Raw genomic sequence first — 17,726 nt, 5'->3', positions numbered from 1 at the left:
ACGTTGTGATGCACATGACAGGCTAGAACCAGGCTTGGTTGGATGTTTAGGTATCAGCCTTGTAGGAACCAATCAGTGGGAGTGCCGGGGCCCGCTGAGGAGTCTTGGAAGGGGTACTTAAGAGGTGTGGGTTTAGGGGAGAGGAGTTTGTGGGACCCGTGTGGTCTGTTCTGGTTCCAAGGTAGCCCTGTGAGGGGTCACGGGGTGTTCGACACCCTGCAACATCATGTTCCTGTTGGAGGTCCCTGATAGACCTGCCTGTTCTGGGGTAGGGATCCGTCTGTTCCGATTCTCGGACCAGGCTGGTTCAAGGCATAGTATCTGAGGGAGGATTCAAGGTGTCTGGGTGTGCTCTCGACTTGGAGAGGCACCACAGCTCGTGGAACTGACCGGGGGAGGACTCTTCGGAGGAGGGCCGGCAAGTGGCATCCTGGGAAGTGCCTGGTTACTGAGTTGGGAAGGACATTGACAAATTCACGCTTTTCCAGTACCATTGAGGAGACGGGAAAGAGCAGGTCAAGAGAAGGTAACTGGTAAGCCCAACAAGTCAAGGCCATCCAGCAAGGGAGGTGGCTGCTACATAAGTATGACATGTTTGTTATTTAAAAAAAAAAAAAAAAAACCAAAGCTTTAGTATCACTTTAACTTTATGAAACGTTATAGCTGAACGAACAAAGAGATTTGGGGAGAATAATAGGCAAACCAATGAAAATCTAAAAATTTCTAATGCATGCTATCTCCACCATTATGAAAAATGTTAGGCTACATGAATGGTACCTGAATTAAAATTTAATATTTTAAACATCAGGAGAGTTTTCTAAAAATTATTCTGGATCAGAGAAGCTACAACACATCCCCAGAATGGTCTACAAATTTGAAAAGTGGAACAAGTTTTTGTGAATGGAGAGGGGACACATAGGCCACAGTTCGGCCCCGCCCTGTCTCTCTTTTGAATGGCTAACTGACTTGACAGCAGTGGTGCCGCTGCTGTGTCTCAGCCAATCAGGAGTGAGAGTCCTGGATGGCCAAGGCACTCTAGCACATCGCTGGACAGAGAAGAGGCTCAGGTAAGTATTAGGGGGGACTGAGGGGGGCTGCTACACACAGAAGGATTTTTATCTTAATGCATAGAATGAATTAACCACTTCATTCCCCGAAGGATTTACCCCCTTCCTGACCAAAGCACATTTTGCGATACGGCACTGCATTGATTTAACTGACAACTGTGCGGTCGTGCAACGTTGCACCCAAAGTCAAACGAGTGACCCCGCTCCCCTCTGACAACATGGGGAAAGCCATAGGGAAGTTACCGTGCTGTCACCTGAACAGAAGTGTCACACAACAGAAGATCCCCGTTGTGGCAGATCGTCCGGAGGACGAAGCAGAGAAGAAGAAGCCAGAGGAAGATGCCGGACGAGAAGACCGGAGGAAGAAGTGGAGGAAGATAGAGGAAGAAGCAGGGAAGAACAAGATGGAGGAAGAAGAAGAACACTGATGGAAGACCAGAAGAAGATGGAAGAAGAAGCGGGGAAAGAAGAAGACATTAATAAAGGAATTGTCAAAAGCCAGAATAATTGAATAGAATAGTGCTGCGTTATATGAGGAGGGGAGAGGGGGAAAGGGAAGGAAAGATGGTGGGGTTGAAGGGGGAGAGGTGTACAAGTGAGAAATTGAGGCTATTTCATACAAAGCAGAAACAGAAAGTATGTAAATTACATAACGTGAATGTGATAATTCAGCATCCAAATCACAATCCATCTTTATGAAAATACTCCTTCTGGTGCCGGGATGCTCAAATAAATTAATAAAAAATATATAAATGAATATTCGTGCAAAATATCTAATAAAGATAAAAAAACAATCCAGTAAAAGAATTCATAAGCGGCTCAGCAGAAGTGTCCATGTAAACTACTGCAATATAAAGTGCAAAGTTGTAGTGATCCAAAATAACACATAATGGTGTCCTTTTATGAAGCAGTGAAATCTATTCACTGCTTCATTCTCCGGCATTCACATAGGAGATCTTTCTCCTCTGTGTGCCACTATATGAAGCGGAGTAGATCGCTTCACACTTGGAGGAGTGAAGCGATCTACAAACGCTTCTAACACTGGAGAACAGCCCCTAATACTGGAATCTCGTGAGACTTTACGAGATTACAGTACTAGAAATTCACCGATACACACAGATGTCATTATATTAAGCAGTGATAAATTATCACAGCTCAATACACTGACACGCGGTGTGATTAATGTTAGTGAAATAAAGCGTCCCCCTACATAATATATACATGTATACACACACAGACATTATATATACATGTATATACACACACATTATATATATATACATATGCACATTATATATATATATGTATATATATGTATACACATACATATGACAGGGGGACATGGTTACAGTGTTGGGGGGTCTGAACGAGGCATAAGGAAGTTAATTATCTTCCTCTTTCCTCCTCAGATCCCCCCGATTCCCTCTTCACTACCCCGGTTCTCCACCTCTGAGTTGGTGAATCGGGGCGTGTGAATTCTGACACAGATCACAAGTGAAGCGCTGAGATCACAGCTTCATATAGTGACCGTTACTGTGTCAGTCTATGTGGATTCTCCATGTGCGGAGATAATCGGCGGAAGAACAAGTTCAAACACATCTCCCCCGATTATCTCTGGTTTATATACTGTTTATGGGCTGTGATCAGCGGCGATCCTCTGGATCTCCACTGATCATTGCTTCATAAACGGACACCATAAAGTGCAAGTGGCAGTAATTATGATACTGATAATGTTCGTGCAAACACTGCAAACAATGTGCAAACTTCACAATAAATGCAATACTGAGAATGTCCGTGCAACCATTGCAAAAAATAATGTGCAGACTTCAAATGAACAAAGATGTTCCAAATAAAGTGTTGGTGCTCTTAGTTAGTGCAATAATAGTGGGGGGTGATTTTTCCTTTTCTCCGTGGGTTAAGTAGATGGGTGTCCCCTTACCTTACTGCTATAAGGTTACAGCATAAAAATAGGTTTTAGAACCCCTTGTATGTCCCCAGGCTGGGTGTCCCCAAATTGGTCTCACTGATATCTGGTCATCTTTGAGTTCACTTGTAGCGGATATGCAATCTCTCTTTTATCATCACTGGGGTGGGTGAACCTCATAGACAGGGCAAGAGGGATGCTCAATAGTGTAGTATTATTGAAAACTTTATTGTTACAGCATAGTAAGAAAAAAGGTACTCACATTTAAAAAATGATAACTAAGCAAAACAGAGATGAGCAGCGAGCTCGTGTACGTCACTTCCTGGAATCTCGTTTTCCGACGCGTGTTCGTCACAGTCACGTGACTTCATCAGGGAAACGTCATCATTCCCTGATGAAGTTTATGTATGTCACATTTACGTTATGTACACATGTCCTCACCCCCCCCCAAATCCCCCCTCCCAGTACACATGCCCTCCCCCCAATCTTCTTGCAGCACCTGCTCCGCACGACACCACTGTGCCCAGGGCAGCGCTCCCTCTTGCCCCCCCCCCCCCCTTATCCCGGAACTGCTGACAGGTATATATTACCTCTTACAATGCCTTCATTTGCTTTTTTTGGACTAAACTTAATTTTTTAAACCTTTTTATATGTTGCTTATTATTGATTATAATCAATAACAATTATTGCTTATTATTATTGATTTTATTGATTTATTGCCTGATCCACCTTTGGATCCAAGTGATAGCCGGGTAATTAACTTTAAAAAAAAGGATAACTCCACATCAGCAGGCTGGGTAGGGTCCTGGGGGGGGGTTGTTCTCTTTATATACAATCGTACGTTCCTGGTGATGTGATTTCAGTTCACAAAGGTTCTTGTATTTTACCGATCAATTGGAAAAAAAAGTATCAATACAAAGCACACCATGTGCTTCTTGTGTTACTTTGTTGTCATTCATCCTCAGCTCTTACATAAATCTCTGACATCCTTTCTGTTGTGTAACACACACATAGGCGCGCGTGCTTTGCACAGCGACACGTTTACGATTTAGGGTGGGCTTGCAGGGGTTAATGGTCTTCCCTGTTTTTCCCCAAAAAAAAAAGAAATACAAAAATGAGCAAGTGTTCAGCCAGCCTGAGATTCTGGGACTTCCCCACTTCTCTTCCAGCCAATCACATGAAAGAGTCCAAGAAGCTGGAATAAACTTCTAAGGGAGCGTCTGCATTTTGCTCGCTCCCTACAGAAAAGAAATAGGGCAAATTTAGGACATCAATCAATGCGGCATGGTGACACCATCATTGCTTTAGGCAAGGGTAAGGAGTATATTTGCTGGCGATGGAGAGTCATTTGTTAATCCCTGTCCTCGGAGAGGCAACTTCACTTCAGCAAAAACAGCGCTCCCTGGCAATGATTGAGTTAACACGAAAGTTTTATAACTATGGTTCTCGTGGTGCTGATGATCTGGCTTTGTTTACGGTTGCGTCCGCACCTAGGTGTTCTGAAAACGCTTTTCGGAAATGTTCTAAAAACGCACACTTGCTTACTGGGCACCTAAACCCTCCTCCTGCCCAGACCAATTTTCAGCTTTTAGTGCCGTCACTGTTTGAACAACAATTGCGCGGTCATATATCACTGTACCCAAATGACATTTTTATTATTTTTTTCTCACAAATAGAGCTTCCTTTTGGTGGTATTTGATCCCCTCTGGGTTTTTTATTTTTTGTTAAAGACCGAAATTAATAAAAAATAAAAATACAAAATCCTTATATTTTGTTAATCAATTTTGCAAACAGGTAATTTTTCTCCTTCATTGATGTACGCTGATGAGGCTGCACTTATGGGCACTGATAGGCTGCATTGATGGGCACTGATAGGCTGCACTGATGGGCACTAATAGGCGGCACTGGTGGGCACTGATAAGGTGGCACTGGTAGGCCCTGATGAGGTAGCATTGGTGGACATTGATGGGTGGCACTGATGGGCAGCACTGAAGGTCATTTATAGGTGGCATTGAAGGGCACTAATAGGTGCCACTGATAGCTGGCATTTATGGGTACTGATAGACTGCATTGATGGGCACCGATAAGGCAGCACAGATGAGCACTAATAGGTGGTACTGATGGGCATTAATAGATGGCACTAGTGGGCACTGATGAGGTGGCACTGGTGGGCACTGATAGATGGAATTGGTGGGCACTGATGGGTGGCACTGATGGGCGGCACTGATTGATGGCACTGAAGGGCATTGATGGGTCGCACTGAAGGGCACTGATATCTGGTACTGATGGGCACCGATAGGTGGCAGTGATGGGCACTGATGGGTGGCAGTTATGGGCACTGATCAGCATTAGTAGGTGACACTTATAGGCAGCACTGCTAGGTGGCACTGATTGGCACCACTGGTGAGCATTGATAGGTGGCACTCGTGGGCATTGATAGGTGGCACTAATTGCTGGCACTTATGCACTCATTTGTGGCATTGTGTGGGCGCTGGCAGGTGGCACTGTGGGCACTGCCAGGTGGCACTAGAAGGCGGTATTGGTGGCACAGATTGAGGCGGCTTCGCCTCTTCCTCTTCAGGACCAGTGTCCCTTGCACTGAAGCCGGTGATCGGCTTTTTTTTTTCTCATGCTGTCAGCGCGAGGAGAAAAAAAACTGATTGCCGATCTTCTGTTTACATCACGTGATCAGCTATCATTGGCTGACAGCTGATCACGTGGTAAGGGGCCAGGATCGGGGAGTAAAGGGAAGGATGTCTATTGACGGCCTCCCAGCAAAGCAGATCCACGCTGTAGCCGTCATTCCGCTATAGTGCGGATCTTAAGGAGTTAATGCCACTCCAAAATGCGCATAGCAGTCCCGAGTTTCGTCGCTCCACAAAACACGTGAAAAAAATGCAGCAAAACACAACGCAAAAATCACGCTTTGCTCAGTGACAAATAAGATACTTGAGCCACTTTGGCGTGTGTGTCGCACATACGGAAGCCCATTTCAAGTGAATGGCCTTCCCAATGCTGTTGTGCAACAAATGCGCCAAAAAAGTGACATATTGGGGGTTATTTACTAAAGGGAAATCCACTGTGCACTTCCAAGTGCACTGCATTGGGGTTGATTTATTAAAGGCAAAAAAGACTGTGGACTTTGCAAAGTGCAGTAGCTCCAGAGCTTAGTAAATGAGCAGAAGCTCTGCTGACTTCCAACATCCAATCATGCGCAAGCACAAATGCTGTTTTTTTTTCCTTGCATGTGATTGGGTATTCTTTGCAAAATGAAGCTTTACCTAATTTTCTAAGCTCTGGAGCAACTGCACTTTGAAAAGTGCACAGTCTATTTTCCATTAGTAAATCAACCCCTTTGACATTTGGTTGTCGCAGACACATGGGGGAGATTTACTAAAGGCAAATAGACTGTGCACTTTTCAAAGTGCAGTTGCTCCAGAGCATAGTAAATGAGGTTAAGCTTCACTATGCAAAGAATACCCAATCACATGCAAGAAGAATGTTTAAATAAAAACAGCATTTTCCTAGCACATGCTTTTTTCACACGTTTTTGATGCGCTTTGTATTTTCCATTTTTTATGCTTTTTGTTTTTTTTGGCCAATTTGTTGTTGAGCGGTTTAAAAAACGCAAATGCTTTTCGGCAGCTTCTCCAAGTCTAATGAACCAAAACCATAAATGTGTCCCCTAGGAACCTATATTGAATGGACTATAGTGCATTTCTGCAAAAAGCATTAAAAACGCATAGGTGTGAACCTAAACCTTACTAAGCTCTGGAGCAACTGCACTTTGAAAAGTGCTCAGTCTATTTGCCTTCAGTAAATCAACCCCACGGTTTATAAAACATTGGGGGTCTCATGCACACTGGACTTTTTGCTATCCCTCCTAGTCTCCTAGACTCCTTTCCTCCTGGCAGCAGCCTTTTGGCAGAAAAAATGCCTGGCACTTGTAAATGGGTGTGATGCGTTTAGGTGAGTTTAAACGTGTCAAGCGCTTGGGTGTTAATTCATTTCATTGGCCAGAATAATCATTTATATTGGCCATTGAAATTAATTAACACTCAAGTGTTAAATGTGCCTAGCAATAACGAGCGTTTAGATGCGTTTACGCGTGTCAAGCATTTATTTTTGCCAGAACGCTGCTGCTTCTGGGTGCACTGCCAATGGGATTTTATTTTCTTTCTCTAAACTCCCTTGCCTCTGTAGTGGCGTAGTTGCCACTAGTAATAAACTTCCACTAATTGACCCCACTGCCAGACTCCCATATATCACTTGCAGAGACAATGAACAGTCATTTGCTGGTTTTGTTTTTGTTTATTGGGGGTACAACTTGGTTAGGGAAAGGGGTATATGGGATGCCCATAGAATAATTAATTTCTGCCATCATATTTAAGGGTATTAAAAGTTAGTATATATTTAGTTCATTAGTTAGTATATATTTGAGCCTGAAGAAATGATATATATGGTAGCTATGATCTTCCTCCTGCACTTCCTCCTGCATCACCATGCAGACTATTGCTCCTCCTCTGCTTAGCTCCTGCAGACTATTGCTTCCAGGCATTCCCCACCCATGACCGTGTAAGTGTGATGTTCCTAGAGATCCTCTCCTCCTGCACAAACTTATCATGAAATTGTTAGTGAAGTAATACTGTATGTCACATCTTCTTCTGTATGTTAGAAGGACCCACTCTGAATAGTTCCTCTGACTGGCTCTGGTTGCTCGCTGCTACTGGGCCAGAGGCTGCAGCACCTCTCCCTGGAGGCCTTGTAGTTTAGAAGCACATGTTGAGCGATGGACTACTGCTCCCAGCCAGCCCAGCTTGCAAATCCTGTGCCCTCAGGCCACAACGATTTGACATAACTCCCCACAGTCTCTCCTCTGATCCAGGACTCCTGATCAATGACCGTGTAATGATGAGGACTTCACTAATGACCGTGTAATGATGAGGACTTCACTAATGACCGTGTAGATATGAAGTTCCCTCACAGACTTCCTGGCACATCCAGCCTCCGCTGTGGTACACTCACCGAACTTTCTCTGCCCCGAGTCCTTGATGGAGAACTTGACCGGACCATACGTTCCGACACCTTCACCTGCCCCTCTGCTCCAGGAGTTCTTTATCAACGACCATGTAATGATAAGAACATTGTCAATGACCGTGTAGAGGCAAAGCTCCCTCACAGCTCTCCCTGGGCCTCCTCCTGCAATCGGCGCACCCTCCCCCCCACCCTCCTGCTGCTGTCTAGTATTCCATCCTCCACTTCACTCAGCCGACAACTCTCCCCTCAGTGGTATTTTACCTCAGCTTATATAGGAGGTCCGCCCCCTGCCAATTCCAGTTCGGGATTGATCAGGGCTCCCACATGAGCTGCCTGCCACTCCAGTTCTAGGCCCTGCCCCTCTTCCAGAACATTCTCCCTAGAGCACAGGTGGTCACACTCACTGCTACTCTGACCACTCCCAGCCCCCCCAGATCAAAACAGACAGGCCTAGCTCAAAGCATAGGCCTGCCTAAATTTACCTGTGCTGACAGTCTCCTAGTAAAATCCTATTACTAGCACCTACCTATTGGTATTGGTAGAGGGTGCTACGCCTCTAAACTCCTTTAAAGTGGAAATAAACCCTGATGGGTTTACTTCTTCTTTGTCTCCCTGCAAAGATAAAGCATAATGGGCTACTATGCATCGCATAGTAGCCCATTATTTGTCACTTACCTGACACAGGAGCAAGCGATGTCACCGCTGTTCCCTGTATTCCCAGAGCATCCATCTTCTTCCGGTGCCGCTGCTCCGGCCACTCACAGCACCGGAGCAGCGATGAGGTCACTCCCGTGCATGCGCACGGGAGCCTCCATGAATGGCATATCACTGTTAGCAGTGGCATGCTGCTAACAGCAATAGTGCGCCTGTGCTCCGCTGTCTACGGTGCATGCGCCGTAGACAGCAGTGCCTGTCTTTCAGTAAATATCTCCTAAACCGTGCAGGTTTAGGAGATATTTCTTGGACCTACAGGTAAGCCTTAATCTAGGCTTACCTGTAGGTCAAAGTGGTTTGTAAGGGTTTGCCACCACTTTAAATGCCTGTGGGGGTTATTTACTAACGGAAAATCTACTTTGCACTGCAAGCCCACTTGCAAGTAAAGTCGCTGTAGATCCGAGGGGGACATGCAAGAAAAATAAAAAACAGCATTTTAGCTTGCACATGATTGGATGATAAAATCAGCAGAGCTTCCCCACATTTCAGATCTACCCCTTAGATTTAGAGCGACTGCACTTCCAAGTGCACTTTCAGTGCAAAGTGGATTTGCCTTTCGTAAATAACCCCCATGTGTGTATGGACACATTGGGGTTGATTTACTAAAGGCAAATAGACTGTGCACTTTGCAATTGCTCCAGAGATTAGTACATGAGGCAAAGCTCGGCTGACTTTCATCAGCCAATCATGTGCAAGCAAAAATGCAGTTTTTTTTTGTAGCCTCTCTGGCGGTATTTCAGTACCAGAAGCGGTATTCCCGAGCCAGACTCGGGATCCCATCGCAGGATCCATGTAGGGGGTTACTTACCTTGTCCCCTGGATCCAGCGATGTCTCCCCGCTGTGATCTGCGAGCCGCCGTGTCTCGCTCGATCTGTCACAGTGCTGAGCTCCGTTCCCTGCGAACGTTACGACACACAAGGACGGAGTTCGGCGCCAAATTCAAAAAGTAAAAAACACAGTAGAGATACAGTATACTGTAATCTTACAGAATCTGCACCACCCCTGGTGCAGCCTATCAGTGCTCATCAGTGAAGGATAAAAAAACACTTATTTACAAAATCTAATGACGGAAACTAAGAAAAACTTTTTTTTTTAATTCAGTATTTTTTTTTTGTAAAAAATAAAAAACCCAGCTGTGATTAGATACCACCAAACAAAAGCTCTATTTGTGTGAAGTAAATGTTTAAAAATTAATTTGTGTACAGTGTTGCATGCAAGTGCAATTGTCATTCAAAGTGCAACAGCGCTGAAAGCTGAAAAATGGCTTGGGCAGGAAGGGGGGTAAACAAACTAACATAAAATTCTAATGTGTAAATAGTGCATCAATAAAGTGTAAATTGCTCTATAAAATATAGTGCAAAATATTGCATATAAAAAGTGCAAAGTGCTCATGAAGCTATATCAAAATATAAAGAAATACATATTGATGCATATTGACTATTGCAACTCCTTTCTCATTGGCCTGCCTCTCCATAGGCTATCCCCTCTTCAGTCTATCATGAAAGTTGCTGCCAGACTTATCCACCTTACCAACCGCTCAGTGTCTGCCAACCCTCTCCTCCAATCCCTACGCTTGCTCCCAATCACCCAGCGAATTAAATTCAAAATACTAACCACAACATACAAAGCCATTCGCAACTCTGCCCCGCCCTACATCACCAATCTTGTCTCCAAATATCACCCAAATCGTCCTCTCTGCTCTTCTCAAGACCTCCTACTCTTAAGCTCCCCCGTCTCCTCCTCTCATGCTCGTCTCCAGGATTTCTCCAGAGCCTCTCCCATCCTCTGGAACTCGCTACCACAACCTGTTTGGCTATCCCCTACTCTTGCTACCTTCAGGCGATCCCCGAAAACTCATCTCTTCAGGAAAGCCTATCACATCTCCTACTAATCTTCTACCACTTCCATCCGCTCATTCCCCACAGTTACAACCTTTTGTACCACCTGCCCCACCCTATTAGATTGTAATCTCTTCTGAGCAGGGCCCTCTGTATCCTCTTGTATTTTATTGTATCATAACTGTATTGTCTCCCTTTTATATTGTAAAGTGCTGCGTAAACTGATGGCGCTATATAAATGCTGTGTAATAATAATAATGCTGTATAATAATAATAAAAATAATAATCAAATATGAAAAATCAATACAAATCAACTATATGAAAAACAGCCAAACACAAAAGAAAACAAAAGCAGTCCATAAAGTGATCCAAAAAGTATATCCCAAACTGTAAATATTGGTAACTTCCTTATTTAGGGTGATTCTGTGTTCATTAAATGTGCCACCATAGGCGTGTGCACAGGGTGTGCCGGATGTGCCCAGGCACACCCTAATCACCCTGTGCAGCACAGATTCCCCCTACTGCCCTGGCTCCCCACTCCTTCCCTCTGCAGCACTTCTGGCTTCCCTCCTCTCCTGCCAGATGTTTTAGGATGAGTGAGGGAAGGGGCCAGTAAATATGTATTTATCAGCCCCTTCCCTTTCTGAATGTGAGTAGTAGTGAGTAGTGTGTGTTTGAGCTTTGGGGTGCACACCCTAATGCAATAGGCTGCACACACCTATTTGTGCCACCCTGTAACCCTCTACCAATCGCATTAAATTAACTCACCAGACCTAATGGCTGGTAATGTTATAAACCAGCAGCTGCGCCTCTGAACTTCGCACTTCATGTATGCAATATTTTGCTCTGTATTTTATAGAGCATTTTGCACTTGATTGATGCACATTGATTTGCACATTAGAATTTTATATTAGTTTGTTTAAATGGTAATCCATACACTCATGATATTGGTTTGTTTAAATGGTAATCCATACACTTATGATATTGGTGAAGTTCACCTATAGGACGCACTGGGGTTGATTTACTAAAGCCAAATAGACTGTACTTTTTGCAAAATGCAGTTGCATTCTGAAATTGTAGTTGCTTCAGAGCTTAGTAAATGAGCAGAAGCTCTGCCATCATCCAATCCAGTGCAAGCAAAAATATTTTTTTAAAATTTTCCTTGCACTTGAATAGGCATTCTTTGCAAATGAAGCTTTACCTAATTTACTAAGCTCTAGAGCAACTGCACTTTTCATAGTGCACAGTCTATTTGCCTTTAATAAATCAACCCCATTGACTCTTCCAGATGTATCAGTTCACATGGATGAAGACAAACCACTTACAATAATAAGCCCTCCCCTTTCCCCCCTCCTGCCGATTGCTGGTGTTTTTCGGGCTTACAGTTTTTACAGTTTTAAACGATCCGACTGTGTTGCCGGATGGACACAGAGGGAATCAGACACTAAATTGTCTCTGATTGTCTCTATTGGAGGACTTGAGCGACATCATGACGTCATTTCTGGTCTGAGGCAGAAGTAAACTACATTTTTTTTTTTTTAAAGCAAAAGATCCAAAAATAATGTATATTTTTTGATCTTTTGTTTTTAAAGGTAAACTCTGTTTAACAACTTGCTTACTGGGCACTTAAACCCCCCTCCTGCCCAGACCAATTTTCAGCTTTCAGCGCTGATGCACTTTGAATGACAATTGCGCGGGCATACAACACTGTACCCAAATGAAATTGTTATCATTTTTTTCCCACAAATAGAGCTTACTTTTGGTGGTATTTAATTACAACTGGGAGTTTTATTTTTTGCTAAACAAACAAAAAAAGATGCAAAACAATAAAAAATCATGTTTAACCACTTCCCGACCAGCGCACGACGATGTACGTCGACAGAATGGCACGGGCAGGCATATTGGCGTACAGGTACGTCCAATATTCAATGCCGCCCCGGCCATCAGGAGCACGCCGCGGCGGCGCGCTCCCGCGCTGGTGCGCTCCCGCGCTGGTCGGGACCCCCGCGAGTCCGGTCGCGGGACCCGCGGACTCGATCGCCGCGGGCATCCCCGCGATCGTCTCACGGAGCGGCCAAATGGAGGAAATGCTGTGTAAACAACATTTCTCCATTCTGCCTAGCAACTAGTGACGCTGATCTCTGCTCCATGTGATTGGAGCAGAGATCAGTGTTCACTAAATGAAAGCCCAACCCCCCCAGAGTTAGTAACACACCCCTAGGAACACTTAACCCCTACACTGCCACCCACTGGTTAACCCTTTCACTGCCAGTGTCATTTACACAGGAATCACTGCATTTATATAGCAGTGATTACTGTATAAATGACAATGTTCCCAAAAATGTGTCAAAAATGTCCGATGGGTCCCCCACAATGTCGCAGTCACAATAAAAATCGCTGATCGCCGCCATTACTAGTAAAAAAAAAATAATAAAAAATTATTAATAAAAATGCTATAAAACTATCCCTATTTTGTAAACGCTATAACTTTTGTGCAAACCAATCAATAATCGCTTATTGCGATTTTTTTTACCAAAAATATGTGGAAGAATACGTATCGGCCTAAACTGAGGGAAAAAAATGTTTTTTTATATATTTTTGGGGGATATTTATTATAAAAAAAGTAAAAAATAATGCGTTTTTTTCAAAATTGTCGCTCTATTTTTGTTTATAGCGCAAAAAATAAAAACCGCAGGGGTGATCAAATACCACCAAAAGAAAGCTCTATTTGTGGTAAAAAAAGGACGTCAATTTTGTTTGGGAGCCACGTCGCACGACCGCGCAATTGTCAGTTAAAGTGACGCAGTGCCGAATCGCAAAAAGTGGTCTGGTCTTTGACCAGCAAAATGGTCCGGTCTGCAAGTGGTTAATAGTTTGTTATAAAATTTTGAAAACAGGTAATTTTTCTCCTTCATTGAAATGCGCTGATGAGGCGGCACTGGTGGGCACTGATAGGCACAGTTAAGGCGGCACTAATAGGCACAGATAAGGTGGCACCAATAGGCACAAATAAGGCAGTACTGATGGGCACAGATAAGGCGGCACTGATGGGCAAAGATGGGCGCAGATAAGGTGGCACGGATGGGTGGCACAGATGGGTGGCATGAATGGGCACTGATAGGTACCACTGATAGACTGACTGATAGGTGGCACTGATAGGTGGCTCTGATAGGTGGCACTGCTGTGCACTGATGGGCGTCACTGATGGTTACTGGTACATGACACTGATGGGCACGGATATGTGGCACTGAGGTGCAGCACTTTGTGTGCAAGGCAAATTGTGGGCACTGATAGGTGGCACTGGGGACACTGATGGATGGCACTGTGGGCACTGATGGGTGGCACTATGGGCACTGATGGGTTGCACTTTTTGCTATATTTTAGGTGGCACTGGCAGGGGGCAGGTGGGCACTGATGAGCTGTCCCCAGCTCGCCGTGATCGGGACTAATGTTTTCGATCCCGGCCGCCGGTGATCGGCTTTTTTTTTCCGCTGACAGCGCGAGGAGGAAAAATAGCCATTTACCGGCTCTGTTGTGATCACATGATCAGCTGTCATTGGTCCGATCCGTGATCAGGCGAGTCTTATAGACTCGCTGATCACAGAGCGTGCCGTGCGCGCCCTCCAGGGGGCGCGCAGGCCGCTCGTGCACGGGACGACGTCAATAGACTTAGTCCCAGCAAAGCAGGTCTGCGCTGTAGCCGTCATTTGGCTATAGCACGGATCTCAAGAAGATAAAGAGGACCTGTGGAAAGTTATAGCGAGAGCAATAATTCTAGTGCTAGACCTCCTCTGTAACGCTAAACAGGTAACCTGTAAAAAGTTTTAAAGATTTGCCTATGGAGATTTTTAAGTATTGTAGTTTATCACCATTCCACGAGAGTGCGCAATTTTAAAGCATGACCTTTTTTAACACAGAGTACGAGTACCAATACTTTTTTGCAGGTACTCGCCAATAACAATTACTGATACCTATCGCCTAGGAGGAGGAGCGGTGGTTTGGAAGGTGGCAGGGGCTTGTTGTTCAGGAGTTGGGTGATGGCAGGGTGGGAGGGATAAGTGAGGGCAAGGTAGTGGAGGGTAACGTGAAATAGGGATTGTGGGGTGGCAGAGCTCCCTGCGAGCGTTGCGACGCACGGGGACGGAGATCGGCGCCAAATTCAAAAAATGAAACACACACATTACATACAGTATAATGTAATCTTACAGATTACATTGCTGTATATAATAATTGCACATCCCCTTTGTCCCTAGTGGTCTGCCCAGTGTCCTGCATGCAGTTTTATATAATAAAAACTGTTCTTTATGCCTGGAAACTGGAGATTGTCCATAGCAACCAAAACTGTCCCTTTACATCAAAAATGATTTTAGACCAGCTAGAAAACAGCGATAATAAATTAGAATCACTCACAGAATTGAGCGATAGCGATTTGTGGGGAGATCTGTCATCAAATACTGAAAAGTAATGATAGTGACAATTCTGCAACTGAGCAAATTTCAGTGTTTTTGATTTGATTACATTATTGAATAATTTTTATTATTATTATATTATTATTTGGTATAATTATTTATAATTATTTATTATATTATAATTTATGATTTCATTTTTCAAACTTTATCATACCCGGGATGTCTGCTAGACTCTGGTTTGGACAGACTTTAGAGAGTTATTCCTAAGAATTGCAGGACTACAATATAAAACACCAAATTTCCATGCAAAATAATTGTACCGCTTTCAGCACCTAAAATCCGAAATAATCGTACCGCCAGGGAGGTTAATGTTAGGTATTTATTTACTCAGAGTAACATCATCTTTTATATCTTACCAAAAAATTGGGTTATATATTGTGATTTTTGCATTAAAAGGGAAGTTGAGGTTCTTTTTTTTTTTCAAAATCATACTTACCTAGGTGGATGCAGCATCAGTCTGAAGCTGCATCTGTCCCCTGACAGCTCAAAGACTGAGAATCGAGTGATTAAACACCGCTGATAACTCGGTTCTCAGAGCTCTGTGAGCAGAGAGCTAGTGACTGTCAGTCACTCTGCCCTCCCACTGGAGCGCTGGGCTATGGAGGGGGTGGGAGACTCTCAGCGGCTCGCTGAGAGGCTGAACCAGGTGCCAGTTCAGGGTTGTGGACAGATCCCGACTTTATTGTCGCTGACGTCAACTGAAGTCCGCTGTCTGCTGAAAATGGGTCACTGGATTGCAGAACGAACTGCACTCCTGTGATCCACAGGAGAAGTACAGCCAAACGATCTATACTTCTCTTTTAACCCCTTGGCGCCGATGAAACACAAATATGCAACGCATTGGGGTTGATTTTTTAAAGGCAAATAGACTATGCATTGTGTAAGAGAAATTGCACCAGAGCTTAGTAAATGAGCCGAAGCTCTGCTGACTTTCATCATCCAATCATGTGCAAGAAAAAAAGCTGTTTTTGTTATTTTCCTTGCATGTGATTGGATATTCTTTGCAAAGTGAAGCTTTACCTCATTTACTAAACTCTGGAGCAAATGCCCTTCCAGAGTGCAACTTGACTTTGTAAAGTGCACAGTCTATTTTCCTTTAGTAAATTAACCCCAAAATATTTTTCCATGGGGCCACATATTTGCGTATCTCCCTTTTTACCGCAGGGTGCACTCCCAGCACAGAGACTGGGGTCCCATAGAGAGCCCCGGGGTCCGTTCTAACATTCGGGACCTGGAACGTTCGATTCTGGGTCACCTGACCGCTGTGATAGCCTCCCATGTTTTCTGTCTCTGTGAATGGACGAGGAGGAGACAGATGAATTGGGGGTTATTTACAAAAGGCAAAGCCACTTTGCACTGCAAGTGCACTTGGAAGTGCAGTCACTCTAAATGTAAGGGGTAGATCTGAAATGAGGGGAAGCTCTGCTGATTTTATCATCCAATCATGTGCAAGCTAAAATGCTGTTTTTTATTTTCCTTGCATATCCCCCTCGGATCTACAGCGACTGAACTTTCAAGTGTACTTTCAAATAACACCCCTTGCATCTTTCTCTGTCCTTGCAGAGATAGAAAAAAAAAAGTGTGTGTTTTAAAAAAAAAAGAAATAATAATATTAAAAAAAAAAAAAAAATACCTAGCCCAAGGTTTGATCTAGGTCAGTGCCAGGGCTAGTGTCAGAGTCAAGGTCAGGGTCAGTATTTTTTTGGACAGGATTTTTTTTTTTTTAATTAGTATCAGTTCAGTGTGTTTTAAGTAGCATAAAAAAAGAAAAATGTGCACTATTGTTTCTGGGCTGTACTACGGGTACAAACAACAACTAACATACACATATGTGGTATTGCTGCGATTGCAAGGAGCAGGACAATTTATTTTGGGTTGCCCTTTGTTGGTAGGTTATGGTAGTAGCAGGAAATATTCAGTTACATTTAAAAAAATCAGTGCAGGTACCTGGCGTATCCAGACTTTATTGTTGGGATGACGCAGTGCCTGGACTGATTCCTGTGACGTCAGCAAAGAGTGGACTTCAGTCAAAACTAATTGCACTCCTGTGACCCATAGGAGAAGCCCAGCCAAACAAGCTCAGGCTGGACTTCTCCTTTAAAGTGTATTTTTTCCAAAACAATTGCATTTGATAAAACACTGCGCAAATCCCTGTGTGGCATAAAATATTGCAACGATCGCCATTTTATTCTCTAGGGTCTTTGCCTAAAATATATATATATATATATATATATATATATATATATATATATATATATATATATATATATATATGTATATATACTGATTTAAACTTGGAAGAATAAGTGCCAAAAAAGACTTGGATATACCAATATAATAAAAGAAAAAACCTGAACAAATCAATATATATATATATATATATATATATAATATATTATATATATATGTATATATATATATATATATATATATGTATTAATATATTATATATATATATATATATATATGTATATATATATATATATATATGTATTATATATATATATGATACTCCACAACTACCAGACATACTCACACACACTCACACATACACACACCACACACACACAGACACACACACACACACACACACAACACATACACACACTACACACTACACACACAACACACACACACACTAGACATCACCACCATCCCATCCCCCCCCCCCCCCCC

Source organism: Lithobates pipiens, unplaced genomic scaffold, assembly GCF_037356315.1.
Source record: "Lithobates pipiens isolate NorthernLeopardFrog02 unplaced genomic scaffold, aLitPip1_a1.2 Scaffold_19, whole genome shotgun sequence".
Lineage (NCBI taxonomy): Eukaryota > Metazoa > Chordata > Amphibia > Anura > Ranidae > Lithobates > Lithobates pipiens.
This window is presented reverse-complemented; position numbering follows the sequence as displayed.